Source organism: Pongo abelii, chromosome 7 (assembly GCF_028885655.2).
Source record: "Pongo abelii isolate AG06213 chromosome 7, NHGRI_mPonAbe1-v2.0_pri, whole genome shotgun sequence".
NCBI lineage: Eukaryota > Metazoa > Chordata > Mammalia > Primates > Hominidae > Pongo > Pongo abelii.
In genome coordinates this window covers 25,343,889-25,357,271 of record NC_071992.2, presented here as the reverse complement: position 1 = coordinate 25,357,271, position 13,383 = coordinate 25,343,889, and the positions used below count along the sequence as shown (strand labels likewise).

General features: G+C 43.1%; 1 long non-coding RNA gene across 3 annotated transcripts; it reads left to right on the top strand.

Moving 5' to 3' along the window:
- Nucleotides 1–3,955: 3,955 nt before the first annotated feature.
- LOC129060925 (uncharacterized) lies at nucleotides 3,956–10,649 on the top strand. Of its 3 annotated transcripts, none has more exons than XR_008527823.2 (4): nucleotides 3,956–4,087; nucleotides 5,227–5,443; nucleotides 8,188–8,335; nucleotides 8,849–9,558. It is a non-coding gene; the product is annotated as an uncharacterized LOC129060925 (long non-coding RNA). The 3 variants fall into 3 exon arrangements; XR_008527821.2 differs by having other exon boundaries at nucleotides 8,188–8,346; XR_008527822.2 differs by lacking the exon at nucleotides 8,188–8,335 and having other exon boundaries at nucleotides 8,849–10,649.
- The last annotated feature ends 2,734 nt before the right edge of the window (nucleotides 10,650–13,383 follow it).

The following is a 13,383-nucleotide window of genomic DNA, read 5'->3' as shown; positions in this document are numbered from 1 at the left end:
CCCCAAGAGGGTTGATTAATGGTGACAATATCAGCAGGAAGGGGGTGGGACACAGGATTCTGTCCTTGACTTGGGTTCAACTCAACTTTTTTTTTTTTTTAATCAACTACTAGAAAAAGTCCTGGGATGCAGATTTATCAAACTCTTAGAAGATAAAGCTCGGGGGAGTTACTTCTTAGAACGTTAAAATTCAAAATTTTTTTTTTTTTTTTTTTGAGATGGAGTTTTGCTCTTGTTGCCCAGGCTAGAGTGCAGTGGCGCAATCTCAGCTCACTGCAACTCCATCTTCAGAGTTCAAGCGATTCTCCCGCCTCAGCCTCCCAAGTAGCTGGGATTACAGACATCTGCCACCATGCTTGGCTAACTTTCTATTTTTAATAAGACGAGGTTTCTCCATGTTGGTCAGACTGCTCTTGAACTCCCAACCTCAGGTGATCCACGCATCTCGGCCTCTCAAGGAGCTGGGATTACAGATGTGAGCCCTTGCGCCTGGCCTCAAAATTATTTTTAAAATCTTTAAAAGTATAAAATTTTACCCTTAAATCCTAAACATTAGGGATTTACTGGACAGGACTCAGCACTCCTAAGCAGATAAAACTTCACATGGCACTGTCCTCGCCCCCCCCAAGCTTGGCACAAACTCCAGCTCCTAGAACAATTTTCCCGGGCTCTCTTCACCTGGGTAGTTGCTACTTGTCCTTCCAGTCCCCATTTAGATGTCACCTCCTCTGGGAAGCCGTGCTGACCTCACAGGTTTGCTTCTAGTTGCTCAAGCCAAAAACCCTGGAGTCATTCTTAAGTCCTTGTCTTTCACACAGAAAATTCCATCACTCAAGAATCATGCCAGCTCTACCTCCAAAGTGTTACTTTCCAATATACAGTATAGCTGTATGTATTCTTTTTAAATGTCTAACTGGATTATTTACGGTTTTATTTATTGTGCTTATTTGTTTGTGTTTATTAACTGTTTCCCCCCAAAAAATGTGTCTCAAGAGAGACAGAACTTCAATCTGTTTACTGATACTTTCCAGAATCTACAGCGGTTTGTAAGACATGGTAGAAACCTAAAAAGAATTTATTTTTTATAAATGAGCAGATAAATGTTCGGTACTCCTGTATCACCCTGAATTCTCTCATCATAAGACTTTGTATCCTGTCATGTGATTGACAGAGGTTTGTTTCTACATAAAAACCTGTCTTTTGGCTAGGTGTGGTGACTCACACTTGTAATCCCAGCACTTTGGGAGGCCAAGGCGGGCAGATCACCTGAGGTCAGGAGTTTGAGACCAGCCTGACCAACATGGAGAAACCTCGTCTCTATTAAAAATACAAAATTAGCCAGGCATGGTGGCACATGCCTGTAATCCCAGCTACTTGGGAGGCTAAGGCAAGAGAATCACTTGAACCCAGGAGGCAGAGGTTGCAGTGAGCCGAGATCGCACCATTGCACTCCAGCCTGGGTGACAAGTGCGAAACTCCATCTCAAAAAAAAAAAAAACAAAACAAGCAAACAAACAAAAACTGTCTTTTAATTACACCTTTGCCCATGAATAAATTCCAGTTGTCACGTAATGGTTTGACCATTTCACTAGACTACAAACCACAAAGAGCCCATAGCCGGTCAGCCTGGCTGACTGCAGTACCCCCAACACCTTGGGGCAGTGCTCTGTAGAGAGAAATAGCACATGCATTAAGTGCCAGGCACTCTTCTGTGTTTTACAGGCACTAATTCATTTAACCCTTACAACTACTCAATGAGGTGGGTACTACTGCTATCTCTACTTTATAGATAAAGAAATTGAGGCCCTGAAAAGTTAGGAAATGTACACAGTGGCACATAGCAAGAAATGGATCTTGGATTCTGACCTAGGAAATCTGGCTCCAGAGCTTGAGTTCTAAACTACTACACTGAAGTGCCTCATCTTCTCAGGACACTTAATAAAAATTGTTTAATAAATAAATCCATGAAATATGGCTGCCAAAAAGAGGAGAATGTGTTCTTAAGCTGCATTAATAAAGTGTCAAGATAAGTAGAGGCTGTTATAAGCCACATATATAATTTTAAATTTTCTAGTAGTCACCTTAAAAAATGTAAAAGGAAACTGGTGAAATTAATGTTAATAATATATTTTATTTATCCCAATTTCTCCAGCGTAGGGTACAGGTCAGCTCAGTTTACGATGACTCGTTTTCAAAAAGACATCAGTCCACTGAAGTGGGTCTGAAGACAAACCACAAAGGCAATGAGTCTGGAATTTATGAATAGTCAGTGAAACTTCTCAGTCTTTGAAGAGTTGGGGTGGGAATTCAGGATCTCCCTTCAAATCCAGGGATTCCTGTGGGAAGAGGACTCATCTGGTGCAGTGGGGCCTGAGGGCAGAGCTGAGGGGTGAGAGTTAAGTCCTAGAGAGGCAGATTTCAGTTCCCTATAAGAGGAAACTAGTAGTTAGAAATACTCAAAATTTCAAAACCCAAGGGCCTAGCAACAGATGAATGGATAAACGCAATGTGCTCTATACATACAATGAGATTTTATTCAGCCTTAAAGAGCAATGAAATTCTGACATATGTTACAACATGGATGAACGTTGAAAACATGACGCTAAGTGAAATAAGCCAGTCACAAAAGGACAATATGTGATTGCACTTACATGAGGTACCTAAAAGAGTCACATTCATAGAGACAGAAAACAGAGTAGGGGTGACCAGGGGCTGGGAGAGTGGGAGAACGGGGAGTTAGTGCTAATGGGTGCAGAGTTTTAGTCTGGGGAGATGAAAATGTTCTAAAGATGGTGGTGGTGGTGGTTGCACAGCAACATGAATGTACTTAATGCTGGTTGATTGTACATTTAAGAATGGTTAGAGGCTGGGCGCTGTGGCTCCCGGCTGTAATCCCAGCACTTTGGGAGGCTGAGGCAGGCGGATCAAAAGGTCAGGAGTTTGAGACAAGCCTAACCAACATGGTGAAACCCCGTCTCTACTAAAAATAAAAAATTAGCCGGGCCTGGGGTGCGTGCCTGCAATCCCAGCTACTCAGGAGGCTGAGGCCGGAGAATCACTTGAACCCAGGAGGCGGAGGTCACAGCGAGCTGAGATCGAGCCACTGCGTCATTCCAGCCTGGGCAACAGAGTGAGACTCCATCTCAAAAAAAAAAAAAAAAAAAAAAAAAAGAATCGTTAGAATGGTAAACTTTATGTTGTGTGTAGTTTGCCACAATAAAAAATGGAAAAATTAAATTTTTAACCCATTTATGCCTGAGGTTATGCAATTTTTTGAATTTTTGCAATCAGACCTTGGTGATGACCTTGAGCAGTAGGATATAAATAACTCCCACATGCTTAGCGTTGCGATTATGGAACTCTAGGCTTAAATGGGTTAATAAAAAATAAACAAACAAGGCTCTGCCCTGTGAGACAATAGCAGCAAATGAGCTGAGGCAGAGGTTAAAGAAAACATAGGGACATTCTTGAATGTGGGTGGGAGTTAGACAGGTTGGCCCTTCAGGTCCTTTTTAATTTTTGAGTTTTTAGTTGTCTGTTTTGAACATTTGTTGAGCACTCGGTATGTCATAACTATGTTAAGTATGAAGTATATCATTGACTTTCTACCACTCCCAGAGACATCACTATCATAGTCCTCATTTTTCATACAAGGAAACCCAGGCTTAGAATTCTCAAGCAATTTGCTCAAGGCTTGCCACATTCTAAATGTAAGGAAGAAGGGCAGAAACTCCAGAGACAGCACCAAGCTACAGGGCATGGATTTCACTGATGGGGAAACCAAGAGAGTTCCGTGACTCACACAAGACCATGCAGAGCCGGCATCAGGGCTCAGGTCCTTCCTGCTGTCAGGGGCTCCTCAATGACTGTATGCTCCCTCCCCACTCTTTCCTCCTCTGCTCGGGGCATCAAATGCTTTATGTGGGCATCCTATTTGGTCACAAAGGCTCTAACTGTCCTCAGGAAGGCACATGCCCAGGCTCTGAGAATATTACTGGGACAGGATGTCTCATGAGAGACATAAAGACTGGGCCAATGTCGGCGGCACCATCACTGTCCTTTCAGAGTCCAATTTCCTGGTTAACAAGTAAGTTACCTTGTTATTTTCATCACAATTTCCCATGTCAAAACCTCAGTGCTCCCTCATTGAAAAGGCCGTTGTAAAGGATGGTTTGAGAACACAAGCGCTTCCATGAACCCAGTGCCCATTTTAATTTGATGAGCACCATGCTTTGTGTTTGATATGGTCTGTTTGAAGCAGAGTCTAGACAGTAAAAATAGAAGTCAAGCCACATTATGTAATATTACACTTTCTAGTAGCCACCTTAAAAAATGTAAAAGGAAAAAGGTGAAATTAATGTTAGTAATAGATTTTATTTAACCCAATTTATCCAAAATAATTACTGATGAGATTTTTGCATTCTTCTTTCATGCTATCTTTGAAGTCAGTATATATTTTATATACAGTTACATCACATCTCAATTCAGCCTCGCCACATTTCCAGTGATTAACAGCTACATGGAACCAGTGACTACCATATTAAACAGTGCACATCTAGGCTCTTTTTTTTTTTTTTTTTTTTTTGAGACAGGGTCTCACTCTGTTGCCCAGGCTGGAGTGCAGACTGGTGCAATGATGACTCACTGCAACCTCCACCTCCTGGACTTAAACAGTCCTCCCACCTCAGCCTCCCAGGTAGCTGAGACTACAGGCATGTGCCACCACTCTCAGCTAATTTTGTGTGTGTGTGTGTGTATTTTTAGTAGAGATGAGGTTTCACCACGTTGCTCAGGCTGGTCTCAAACTCCTGGGCTCAAGCAATCTGCCACCTCGACCTCCCAAAGTGCTAGGATTACACTATGCCCAACTTAGGCCCTTTTTTCAAGGAGTTTGATGCTGAAGTATAAAAGAGAAGTAAGGGAGTTAGATCTAGTGAAAATTGTACTTAGGATGAGATGCTGATCATGCATGTCACCTATGGGGTATAGAGAGGGGAGGGACTAAAGATAGAAAAGAAAGGAAATAAATAATGGTGCCTTCTCCAGGAAGATGCTTGACTGGGGTGGATGGGGGCAGGAGGAGTACAGAAGGTGTGCTATCAAGGGCCAAGACAAGGGCAAGCTTTGGGGCCAGTGCTGATCAAGTTCTCCTTCTTCTATAAGAAACTCAACCTCTATAGAAACTCTTCTATAAGAGGACTCAAAATCATTTTACTCTTTTTGTAGGATTTCTAGTTTCCACCCTTATTTCCTTCTCTCCACCCTGTTGTCCCTCATTTATCCAATTGCCATCATTGTGATATCACAACAAAAGAGCTAGGACTCATGTCACCTACAAACCCATCCGAGGGGCCACTGCTCGACTATGGGACTTGCAGCAAATCAGCTTCCTTCTATGGCTCCAGCTTCCTCTTTAGTAAAATCAGACAGTCCAGCTATTCAGGTATTCATGCATTCATTCAGTTAGTCAGTCAATAAGTCATTCTGTAAGTATTAAGCACTTAATAAGCATCCCACGAGGTTCGAGCTGCTCTCTGATTGTCACCTCCCTCTGATTCTGCTTTGTGTTCCCTGTGACTCCTGGGTAACCCTCACTCTGCTGCCTCGTGCTGGATCTCCCAGGCTGAAATTTTTTGTTCCCAAACCAAACAAGAGGCTTCTCAGGCAGCCCAGATAGTCCCTGCTGGTGACCAAGAAAGGGAGGAGAATGTATTAGTCCATTCTTTCACTGCTATAAAGATACTACCTGAGAATGGGTAATTTAGAAAGAAAAGAGGTTTAATTGACTCACAGTTCCACATGGCTGGGGAGGCCTCAGGAAACTTACAATCATGGTGTAAGGGGAAGCAGGCATGTCTCACAGGGCAGCAGGCGAGAGAGCGTGTGTGTGAAGCGAAGGGGGAAGAGTCCCTTATAAAACCATCAGATTGCATAAGAACTCCCTCACTATCATGAGAACAGCATGGGGGAAATTGCCCCCATGATCCAATCACCTCCAACCAGGTCTCTCCCTCAACACCTGGGGATTACAATTCAAGATGAAATTTGGGTGGGGACACAGAGCCTAACCATACCAGAGAGGGAATGATCACTGACAGGATGGGCCACAGCTGTGCCCACTGCACTTTTCCACCCAGGAATTTTCTCAGTACAGTGGCCTCCTTAGCTTCCATTTGGAGGTTTTGGCCAACATCCATCTGAGCTCTTTGAACTATACGCCACAGCACTGGGAGCATAGGAGAGAAGAAGGCAAACACAACAAAAATCCCCAATCCGGTCTTCGTTCCTCAAAGCATGATTTATAACTGCTATTAGTTAGTACTTAGGGGGCCACAGGGTGGTGCCTCTCACAACTCTGGCAATGAGGGAAATTTGGCTTTCCTCTGACGGTCAAAGCTGAGAGTTTGCATAGAGTACATTGGAGCTGCATAGCCACCTGAAAGAGAGAGGAGGATACTCAGGTGCAGGAAGTCTGACTGATAATGGATTGCAAGTAGCAATGCTTCCATTAGAGAAGGAAATAAAAATGGGTTTGTGAAAAAGAGTTTTGAAGTCTGGGAGTAAAAGGAGAGTCACACCTAGAGACTTCAGCAGTGCCTGTCCCCACAGAGATAGGAAATGACACAGCCTTGGCAAGGCCCAGAGGTCCCATCTGCTGACAGCCTCCTGGAGCTGGGACACACAGGGCTTGTGAGCACAGATGGCATGCCAGTATCCTGTGGCCTTTGGTTGGACAGGTGTATAATGCCCTACTGTTTCTACTGATGCTGCGAAACGCCTGATTTATCTAGTTTCCCCTGAGTGTGGCTTTGTGCTCACCAGGTAACCATCCAGGCCAAGCTTTGGTTTCTACAAGGCTCTCCCTACAGAGAGGGAATGTGTCCAGGCTCTGGAGCCCGCTTATTTATTCCTCACTGTAAATTCACGAACAGGTTGGAAGTCTAGTTCCGTACATTAATCTTGAGAGTTTGATAAATATGAACCAGGCCCTGAGAGATCAAAGTACCCTCAGGGCACCAACAAAAGCAGAGTTCTGAGTCTGTTTGGTCCACACCCTGCACAATGTGTGGGCAGTCACCAAAGGTGTTCACCCATGCCACCCAGCAGGAAGCGGCCCTGCCTCAGTGGCAGCACCCCCAGAGCGGCTTCTTTATTGGAGAAATGTTATCTGAACACTTTGTGTTGGAGGGCACTGAGCTGAGTTTTGGGAATTGCTTTTTTGGTGCCTCTGGTTTTGCTTTCTACTGTAACTTTTAGAGAAATTAAAATAACAGTGCTTTCCTTCCTCTTCTCAAGCCAAAAGATGACCTTTGAAAAAAGTAAATATGTGCAGGCTGAAGGCAACCTCTGCAGTCCTGTTCTACCCCTCCCTGAGGTTTTGTGGCCAAGGAGGTTGACTTTAATGAGTGGTTTCCCCTGACAGGGAGGTTCTTAAAATTCAGCTCTATCTTTGCTCCATGTTACCTGAACATAAGAGTGAGAGAGGGCCTCAAAGGCTCTGACTCTACGGTAGCCTCTGAAGGCAGACAAGGACAAGCTGCAAGGCAGGTGGGAGAATCAGGTACACGGCCACCCAACAGGCAAGTCCTCCCTAAGGGGCCAGCTGTTATGGAGTAACAGGAATCCAGCAGGTTTTGGAGGTTCTATCTTTGAGTCCATTTCTGTTTTGTGAGTGTTGTGCGGCTGATCCTGTTGTGAAAACGAGCTTCGGGGGACAGTAGGAGGAAGCTGCTGATCTGTTCATCATTTGCTCACATACCATATTTAACCCTCCTGGGGGCTCCTCCCGGGAGAGCGCAGCTATATTTATCTCCCACTGACTTGCCAGCTCCTTTCTGGTTGATTAGAGCGAGGGCGGGTTTAGTCCTATATCGGAAACCATCTGCTCTCAGGCCAGAGCCACATGTACGGAGTAAGATCTCTCAGAGAGGTGGTGGGTATGGTAGGATAAGCTGGGAGTGACCTGTCCCCAGCACACACCCTCGTTAGAACCCAGGGGAACCGAGGCTCTTAAAGGGCCAATATGAGGTATGTTTGTTTCTCCAGCTTGCTTTGATTGTTCAGAATATTGTCTGGTATGATTTTGGCTTAAAGGACATTAAACTAATTATCATACACTGTAAACAATCGAGGACATGGCATCGTCCAGTGGCTACTAATAGGATATGTTCTTTTTATGTTCTCTAGGAGACGTTTCATCAACAATAGCTATGCTGCATAGATCATTTAGAAGCCAGCGCTTCCAGGTGTTGCTGAAATAAAGCAGGACTAGCTTAAGATTCACTTGATGCTAAAATACAGATTCCCAGGGACTACTCCCAGAGATTCTGATTCTGTAGGTCTAAGGTAGGACCCAGGAATCTGCATTTTTAGCAACTCTCTTCACCACTACCAACATCTCCCCTACGAACATACGCACACCAGGTGATTCTGAGGTGCAGTATCAGGGGACCCCACTTTGAGAAAGTCTGTAGAGAGAGTACCAGGCTTATGATCTGCAGGCTTGGATTTGGGAATAGCTGTGTGATCTTAAATAAATTCCTCCACTTCTCTGGGCCGCCATTTCTGTGTCTAGAAAATGAGGGAACTGATCCTTAAGGCCCTTTCCAGGACCAATATTCCAGGAGTTCAAGCACATTCTGAATGCCCTCGCAATGGGTGTTCCAAATCTCCTATGGTGGAAGTCAAGCACCAGAATGAACTATACCCCAAGGAGGATGGTCACCTGACTCCTCGATTCAGGATTAGGCCTTTTAGGGGAGACAATGCTATACTCTGATCTCACACAACCCCCTGCTGACTCTAAGTACTTCCTCAAGCACAGTCATTTATTTTTGCCTTCCAGCAGAGCAAAGGGTGAAACTTGCCTTATTGAAGGGACATTGAGGCACAGAGTGATGGAAAAGCTCAGAGACATGGACAGCTCATCTCTTCCGAACTCCTGTGCTTCATCCTTGAGTCTCCTGCGTAACATTGACTCATGAGGAGCTGTCATCTGTCAGAATGAATGGCGGACCCTGGAGGAGACTTATAAACAGGCCAACCCCTTTTTCTTTACTATTTTGTTCCGAGCTTTCGTTGCATGTACATGTCATAGGAGCAATTTGCACAGGCCCTGCACTCTTGAGAAGGAAAGCTCTCCTTCTTAAAGGAATTTGGAATCTTCATCCTTTGTGTTTTTATTAGATCTGATCATCATCCCCTCCCAGTGAAGTGATAACTTCTAATGAGCCATAACTTCCTGGACTCAGAGGCTTGGAACTCAGTTGTGAATCACCACCCATGATGTTACTGCCCCGCTATCACAGTATGAAGTGACATACAAATAAGAAAAGTCCTTATTTGTGAGACTTGGGCTTTGCAGCCCAGTTTTACATTCTCCCTTCCCTCCCGCTTCAGATTTTGCAAAGAATAGGTCTATGAAGACAGCCTCAGCTCTGCACATACCTCCCTGAGCTCCCACCTTCTCAGCTGCATAGAGTTGTGACTTTCAGGGGTAATTAATAATCACCTCATCTGTCTTGGGGAATTCTTGTATAAAATCACAAAATCTTACAGAAGATACTGTACGACTCCAGTTTCTGTTTCAATATAGGGCTATTCTCGCATTTCATCTATTGGCATCTAATTTCTATAACAAGAGCCTTGGGGTCATGGCACAACTTTTGACCTTACAGAGATCACAGTTTAGCAAGGAATAAAGCTGTTCTTTCCTCTCTACCCTCTACTGCCTCCCAAACTTGATGCCAGCACTTCAGAACACCACTGAAAACCAGAAAGCAGTAAAACAAACAAACAAAAAGGGCTGGGAAAGAGCCAAAATAGATTTCATAAAGTCTGTGTGTTCTTTGATCTTAGGGAATCCTCTGGTATGAGCTGTCATGCTGATTATTGTATAAACAAACCCAAAAAGTTAATTTCTAAACCCATGGTGAATTGGAAGAAAAAACGGTGCTTGAAGGCAGATACTGACAGTATAAATACATGACAGCCGTCAGAAATGGCAAGGCTGAGAAGGCTAGAACTAGATCCTCTGTGTTCAGAGGCAGGAAAGTAGGTAAAATATTCTAGAAATTATTACAATGTAAAAATTTTTAAGAATTTAAAAGGATAAACCCTCAGCTATCTGAGAAGACACATTTCCAGAAAGTAGCTATGTTTAACTGGAGTTAAATATTTACTGTCAGTGAGTCAAATTCTTGGAGTATGCTGGTTAATAGAACATCAGTGAAAAGTGGAAGAGCCATTTACTTAAACTCCGTGAGCAGCCTTGGCTAAGTGAATCTTGGAAGCTTTTTAAAAAAATACTTCCAAAGTTTGGGGACTTATCTAATTTTGCAATAAAAGCTGCCACACAAGCCAGGCACAGTGGCTCACGCCTGTAATCCCAACACTTTGGGAGGCCCAGGCAGGAGGATTGCTTGAGCTCAGAAGTTTGAGCCCAGCCTGGGCTACCGAGGGAGACTCCATCTCTACCAAAATCAAAAATAAATATTAGCTGGGAGTGGTGGTGCATGCCTGCGGTCCTAGCTACTTGGGAGGCTGAGATGAGAGGGTCTCTTAAGCCTGGGAGGTCCATGCTGCAGTGAGCCATGATTGTGCTTCTGCACTCCAGCCTGGGTGACAGAGCAAGACCTTGTCTCAAACTTAAAAAAAAAAAAACCGGCTACCCCTCCCAAATACAGTGCTGTTTATCTAAGTGATGGAGGAGAGAGTGGTAGTATATTTAAGATAACCTAAAACTAACTTTTTGAGAATTTTTGAAACTTTCCATAATCCTTAAAAAATAACTGTTTTCTTGTTACAAATGTGGTAGACAAACATTGTGGAAATTTTAGAAAATGCAGATAAGAAAAAAGAACAAGCTAAAAGTCACTGATAATTTCGTTCCCAAGAGATAGGACTGTGAACATACAATGCATCCTTCCAGTCTTCTATATTTTAAATTATTTTTAATTGAAAAAGAGATACACAAATACATGCCCCTTTTAAACAAAACTAGGCATCATATACAAGACTGAATTACCCATTGACCACCTCCCACAGTTCCAAACCCTTCCCTGCTATTCACGTGCCCAACTGCTCTTGGGAGTTTGATGTGTTTCCTTCCAGAATTTCATATGCATTCATGTATATATGTATACATATATATAATTTCACATATAAATAATATATATAAGGTTTTTTGTGTGTTGAATAGCATTCCATTATATGGATATACCATATTTTATTTGACCTCTTAAGCTTTTAGCAGACACTTAATATCATTAACAACTTTTCACTACTACAAACAACACTGCAGTAAACGTCTGTGTTTTCCCTTTCTCTATTCTAAATTCCTGTGAGAGGAAATTGTGGGTCTGAGGTATGCCCAAATTGTCCTCGCCATTTTAAATGTGAAAACAGAGTATGAACGTTCCTGTTTCCCTGCGATCTTGACAACCCTTCACCTACCAGATCTTTCAAGGTAGCCAGCTAAGTAAGTGTGAACAGTATCTCGCCATTGTTTTCATTGGTATTTGCCTGATAAAAAATGTGTTTGAGCATCTTCTTATGTGTTTGTGGCCATGTGTATTTATTTCCCCTTTTGTGAATTGCCTATGCATATCCACAGATCATTTTTCTTTCTTCTTCTTCTTTTTTTTTTATTTGAGACGGAGTCTCGATCCATTGCCCAGGGTGAAGTACAATGGTGAGATCTCGGCTCACTGCAACCTCCACCTCCCAGGTTCATGCAATTCTCGTGCCTCAACCTCCCAAGTAGCTGGGATTACAGGTGCCTGCCACCATGCCCAGCTAATTTTTGTATTTTTAGTAGAGACGGGGTTTCACCATTTTGGTCAGGCTAGTCTCGAACTCCTGACCTCAGGTGATCCACCAGCCTCGGCCTCCCAAAGTGCTGGGATTACTGGCGTAAGCCACTGTGCCCATCCCTTAGATCATTTTTCTAAAGGGCTTTTTAAAAAATTCATCTGTTTTACTCATTCTTTGATACATACATTGCAAAGTTTTCTCCCAGCCCTCAGCTTGTCTTTAACATTGGGGTATCTTATTGCATGGTTCCTTTTTTACTATTTGGATGACATTTATTCACTGACCTAATTAAAATGTTCAGCCTTTTACTGCATGAGTTTTATTTTCTGTGACTTATTTAAGATCTCCGTTTACTTGGGATCACAATATTTTCTTACACATTTTTAGCTAACAATTTGAAATTTTTATATTGAGGGGTTAGGTTTTTAATTCATCTATAGTATAATTTTGTGTACCACATAAGGTAGCGACTTAGTTTTATTTATTTTGCGTACACAGAGTTGATTCTGTCAATACCACTTATTTATTTAATTTTTTATTTTTATTTTTATTTTTTTGGAGACAGAGTCTCAATCTGTTGCCCAGGCCGGAGTGTAATGGCGCGATCTCAGCTCACTGCAACCTCCGCCTCCCGGGCTCAAGCGATAATCCTGCCTCAGCCTCCCGAGTAGCTGGGATTACAGGCGCCTGCCACCATGCCAGACTAATTTTTGTATTTTTAGTAGAGACGGGGTTTCACCATGTTGGCCAGGCTTGTCTTGAACTCCTGACCTCAGGTAATCCACCCGCCTCAGTCTCCCAAAGTGCTGGGATTACAGGCATGAGCCACCACACCCGGCCAATACCATTTATTAAATAGTCCATATTCCCTCACTGATTCGAAACGTTGCCTGCATCACATTCCATTTTTGTAGTGTTGTTTCTGGATTTTTTTTTTGGAATAATGTTTTATTGACCTAATTCTACTCTAATATTACAACAAAATGGGACTAATTTAACTGCCCTGCAGCACGAAAATGTGTGTGTGTGTTTACAACCTGCTTCTGTCTTATAACCTGCTATTTTTACTGAAAAACTGCAACAGGAGAATAGAGCGATTCTGGTAGTCACACAATGGAATACTACATAGCAATGAAAAGAAACCAAATCTTAGTATATCAACATGGATACATTTCCCAAGTAAAGCATTGAGTGTAAAAAACAAATTGTGTTAAAATGTCAGGGTTCCATTTACACACAGCTTTAAAATCTGTAAGGCAATATTTCACACAGTTTAGAAATATATATGCAAGCTGGGCGCAGTGGCTCATGCCTGTAATCCTAGCAGTTTGGGAGGCTGAGGTGGGTGGATCACTTGAGGAGTTTGAGACCAGCCTGGGCAACATGGTAAAACCCTGTCTCTACTAAAAATACAAAAATTAGCTGGGTGTGGTGGTGCACACCTGTAGTCCCAGCTAGTTGGGAGGGTGAGGCAGGAGAATCGCTTGAACCCAGGAGGCAGAGGTTGCAGTGAGCCGAGATCATGCCACTGCACTCCAACCTGCACAACAGAGTGAGCATTTGTCTCAA